General features: G+C 38.6%; 1 pseudogene across 1 annotated transcript; it reads left to right on the top strand.

The window, feature by feature from the left end:
• The first annotated feature begins 296 nt into the window (after window positions 1-296).
• On the top strand, window positions 297-4,127 carry LOC143596653 (receptor-like kinase TMK3; annotated as a pseudogene). The gene is made up of 2 exons (XR_013146750.1): window positions 297-2,788; window positions 3,464-4,127. The product of XR_013146750.1 is annotated as a receptor-like kinase TMK3 (transcript).
• Window positions 4,128-5,674: the final 1,547 nt, after the last annotated feature.

Here is a 5,674-nt window from a genome sequence, read left to right as displayed (position 1 = left end):
ATTTGGATATACACTTTACAACGCGTATCTAAAACGTTCATGATATGTAAGTACACGACTCACTAACGTATAAATGTACGATACACATACGCGTATAAATACTTCAAAAAACACAAGGGATAAGATCACCCACGTACCCTATATTTTCTCACTGCCGTAAAAATGGTAATAACTATAATACAAAAAAAGTTCTGACATAAAATTAAAACCTAACTTATCAAAATTTTCTAAATTCCACTGAATCATTACACGTATTGTACCCACATTCAATATTATTATAATAATATTATCCTTAGTCTTCTCAAACACTCCATGTTTATACTCTGTTCTTCTTCATCTTCTTCAACAATCCAAACTTTAACCCCAAAGTCTTTAATTTCTCCCCATATTCTCGTATGAATCACTTCACACATCTTACCCAACAACAATGGCGGATAATATTATTCCCCTAATAATAATAATAATCTATTCCCTTACAGTTTCTAGTGTTTTTGGCACTACAGATCCTGGTGATTTGGAGATATTGAACAAGTTTCGAACTGGGTTAAAGAACCCAGAACTGTTAAAATGGCCGGAGAATAATGACGACCCGTGTGGGACCAAATGGCCGCATGTGTTCTGTGATCAATCTAGGGTTTCACAGATTCAAGTTCAAGGGATGAATTTGAAGGGTACGTTGCCGGATAACTTGAATCAGCTGTCAATGCTGACTAATTTAGGCCTCCAGAAGAACCCATTCAGTGGATCTTTACCCTCGTTGAACGGATTGAAAGAACTAAGGTGGGCTTATTTTGACTACAACCTGTTCGACGAAATGCCTGATGATTTCTTTATTGGGCTTGATAATTTAGAGGTGTTGGCGTTGGATAACAACCCGATTAATGTGTCGACCGGGTGGGAGATCCCGGGTGATCTTCGGAATTCGTTTCAGTTGCAGAATCTGTCTTTGATGAGTTGTAATTTGGTTGGAGCAATTCCTGAGTTTCTCGGGAGTATGTCGTCTCTCGGGGCGTTGAAACTGTCTATGAATCGAATTTCGGGTGGGATTCCGTTGTCGTTTAACGAATCGGGTGTTCGGATCCTTTGGTTGAATGGCAGGCTGGCGGTGGGATGACTGGTCCTATTGATGTTATTGGATCAATGAGGTCACTTACAAGTTTATGGCTTCATGGGACTCATTTTTCGGGTAAGATTCCGGATAATATTGGTGACTTGACTGATCTAAAAGAGTTTAATGTTAATAGTAATGATCTTGTGGGATTGATTCCTGATGGGTTAGCTGGTTTAAGCTTAGATAAACTGGATTTGAATAATAATCAGTTCATGGGTCCTGTGCCAAAGTTTAAAGCTGTGAACTTTACTTACTCATCGAACCGGTTTTGTCAGTCGGATCCTGGTGTTCCTTGCGCTCCGGAAGTGACTGCGCTTTTGGTGTTTTTGAATGATTTGGGTTACCCGTCACGGCTTGTGAATTCTTGGTCTGGTAATGACCCGTGTGCAGGGCCTTGGTTCGGTTTGAGTTGTAGTAAGGGTAAGGTTAGCTCAATCCACTTGGCAAAGTTTAATCTTTCGGGAACCTTGAGCCCTTCGGTTGCGAATCTTGATTCTCTCGCTCGGATTGATCTTGGGTCGAATTACTTGACGGGTGTGATTCCTTCGAACTGGTCAACATTAAAGTCGTTGACTTTCTTGGATTTGAGTAATAATAATCTTTCCCCTCCTCAACCAAAATTCAGTCCGGATATGAAAATCGTTTTAAGTGGCAATCCGTTGTTTCAATCGAATTCATCCAAAGTTCCACCTAAAACGAGTTCACCGACTGCCTCCCCACCCGACAAAAGTCAACAACCCTCATCTCCAACCGGAAGTGGGACTGCTACTAGTACTGGCGGTTCTGGCAGCTCTGGTGGCGGTGCTGCCCCTCTCGAAACTAAACGGTCGAAAAGCAAGCCGAACTTATTCGCAATCCTCATTCCTGTTGTGGTTTCCGTTTGCTTAGCTCTTCTAGCTATCTGTTTATGTATGTACTTTTGTAAAAAGAAGAAAGTCAACACAAGTCAACCCCCAAGCTCACTCGTGATCCACCCTCGCGACCCGTTTGATTCAGGAAACAACACAGTCAAGATTTCAATTGCCAACAACTCACAAACACAAACAAGTGTTGGAACCAGAAGTGGTTCTGGTGAGTCACACGTAATTGAGTCCGGTAACTTAATCATTTCGGTTCAAGTTTTGAAAAACGTCACCAAAAACTTTTCACAAGAAAACGAGCTCGGTAGAGGTGGATTTGGAGTCGTTTACAAGGGGCAGTTAGACGATGGCACAAAAATTGCAGTCAAACGAATGGAATCTGGTGTGATCAGCAACAAAGCGTTAGACGAATTTCAATCAGAAATTGCAGTTTTGTCAAAGGTTAGGCACAGACATTTGGTGTCACTTTTAGGGTATTCAACGGAAGGACCCGAAAGAATACTTGTGTATGAATATATGCCTCAAGGTGCATTAAGTAGGCATTTGTTTCATTGGAAAACTTTCAAACTGGAACCACTTTCTTGGAAAAGACGGTTGAATATTGCACTGGATGTTGCTAGAGGGATGGAATATTTGCATACTTTGGCTCATCAGAGTTTTATACATCGCGATCTTAAATCGTCTAATATTTTGCTCGGTGATGATTTTAGAGCCAAAGTTTCTGACTTTGGGTTGGTCAAACTTGCCCCAGATGGTGAGAAGTCGGTTATTACTCGGTTAGCTGGGACCTTTGGATATCTTGCTCCTGAATATGCAGGTAAGTGTTCATTTTGTGTTTATGTTTAACGGTCGTGACAAAATGGGACGGTTGAAAGGATTATTAATGTTTTGCATGGGTTGGATTAGAAGTTGACTTTTGTCGAAAGCCTTTGACCCGTTTGACTTATTTGTTTTTAAGCTAGTTTTCGTAATTTGATCAAACTGACTTGTTATTGATATAATATAAACCCAAATTCACCCATTCAGAATGTCTAAAATGACTTACTTTTAGGCCGAGTTTGTTTTTTTATATCAAAATGACTTGGTATTGATAGAACACAACTCAAATCCATCCATGTATTTTTTTCAAAATTGACTTCCTTTAACCTGCTTTTCTTTATTTTATTTTTTTTATCAAATGGACTTGTTATTGATATAACATAACCCAAATTCAGCTATTTTTAAATTCTAAATGAACTTATTTTTATGCTAATTTTCTTGGTTATATCAAACATAACACAAAGTTGACACCTTTAGTAACTTATTTTCCATAATATAATTCCTTAATGTTAAAGATTAATAAAAAGACACAAGCTTTAGCCATAAAGACACATGTGGAAAATATATATATATATATATATATATATATATATATATATATGTGTGATAACAGTAATGAAAAATAAACAAAAAAACAGATTCAAGAATTTAAGATTTTGTTTCCATCTTTCAGTGACAGGTAAAGTGACAACAAAAGCCGATGTTTTCAGCTACGGTGTCGTTCTCATGGAGCTATTAACGGGTCTAATGGCGTTAGACGAAGAGCGACCCGAAGAAAGTCAGTACTTAGCCGCATGGTTTTGGACCATCCGAACCGACAAAGATAAACTAATCGCTGCGGTGGACCCTGCTCTTAATGCAAACGAAGAAACATTCGAAACGATCTCCATCATTGCTGATCTAGCGGGCCATTGCACGGCCCGGGAGCCCGGTCAACGGCCCGATATGGGGCACGCGGTCAATGTGCTGGCCCCACTTGTGGAGAAATGGAAGCCAATGGAGAATGAAGCAGAGGAGTATTGTGGGATTGACTATAGTCTTCCGTTGACTCAAATGGTCAAAGGGTGGCAAGAAGCAGAAGGGAAAGACTATAGTGGTAGTTACATAGATCTTGATGATAGTAAAATTAGTATCCCTGCAAGGCCTACTGGATTTGCTGATTCGTTTACTTCGGCTGATGGGAGATGAATCGGTTTTCGGGTTTGCGATGTGTTTGGTGAATGTAGATATGTTTCAAATGTTTGTTGGAAGGCTTTGTGTTAAAAGTTTTGATGTTGGTATGTTTGAAAGAATTATGGAAGTTGTAATATTTAAAGGTTTTAGGTTAGATTCTGGCATTGTGTTCATGTGTATGTATCTCAGTATCTGGTAAGCCTTCTACTTTGATCAAGTTTTTAACAGAATCTAATTACTAATATATTAGGGGTTGACCCAGAATTTAATATCAGAGATGAGAAGATTAATAGGTAGGACAGAACCGGTTGGGTAAGTTACAAAACATCACATATATGTTAAAAGATACATTAATACAATTGTTCACGGGGGTCTTTATATGATAAAAGTAAAAAAGAAAAAGTACATATATTTTGAGCGTGTAGTATCTGTATTTTACTCACGTTAGAAACAAGTAACTTATTTAGTCACGAGATACATGACTAAGAGTCACGTATCCATTTTTAGTGACGTGGCGTATTAAATATTTGTTCATTAATGATGATTTAGTGTAATCTCATATTCTCATAAGTAAAACCGTGCATATTAAATATTTAAGGTTTGGATAACTGAAAGTAAATTTTCATGTCTATAGGCATAATATTATTCTAGCGTGATAGGAAAACGAGTAAACGACTTAGGGGTTGTTTAGTTCATTCAGATCTGAATGAGCCTCTGTCCCATTCAGCAATAACAATGAGTCTGAATGATTCAGACCTAATTTTAACCATTCAGATGTTTTTCTGTTTGGAACCAAACAGTCTGAAGTCTGAATGAATCAGATATTTACATCTGAATGGTTCCATTCAGATAAACAAACAACCCCTTAACTACTATCTAAGAAGTATGAATGACACTAGAGAATAATTAAAATCTGAGTACGTTCACCAAGTTCATCACTTATTTGGGTTGCATGACTCAAATCTTTTAACAACCTACTTAGAGAATAAATGGCTTGAATTAATAGCATCTTAACCAATTAACAATCAAGACCAATGTTTCTCAAAGGATGATAATTGATGAAGCCATTCATTCATCTTGTTTTATTAATCATGGCCCCTTAATAAATACGTACATTATGCTTCGTTAGACTCAAATGATATGTGGGTCAAAGTGGGTTGACACTTGACACAAACTAAACAACATGTCAGAATAAGTTGTTTTTAACACATTTAATAAGTTAAAATGGGTCTAAATGAACTGACAACTCACGTGGCCATTGTTTATTATCACCACCGTCTCCACGGTTCCACCACCGTCACCTCCACCATGTCGGCTGCCACTATCATTATCCCAAAACCACTTGTCACTGCTACTATCGCCACTACCGACAACAACCATCATCACTGCAACTAGCCGACCTAAAGATAATATAGGGGGTGAATCTTAGGTGCTGTTTGTTTTTCCTCAAAAGCTCTTCCTGATCACTTTTGTCTGCGTCGCGCAGACCACACGCAGATGTTGTGGTCTGCAGTGTGTTTGTTTTCCCGAAGACATTTCATTAAAAAAACCTCTTCGCGCCCTCTTCTCCCATAAGTGTTGTATAAGTGTTGTTAATGCTACTTCTCACCTACCATTTTCTTATTTTTTTCCTTCGTTTCCTTCATCAGACTCCAAACTCCAAACCCTAACTCCAACCCTCCGGTCCAGTGCCGCCCAACCACCCACTCCT

The sequence above is a fragment of the Bidens hawaiensis genome, unplaced genomic scaffold, assembly GCF_021521415.1.
Source record: "Bidens hawaiensis isolate Kalapana, Puna unplaced genomic scaffold, B.hawaiensis_p1.1 tig00046830_1, whole genome shotgun sequence".
Lineage (NCBI taxonomy): Eukaryota > Viridiplantae > Streptophyta > Magnoliopsida > Asterales > Asteraceae > Bidens > Bidens hawaiensis.
Note: the sequence above shows the minus strand (reverse complement) of the source record. Positions and strands in the feature narration are given on the sequence as shown.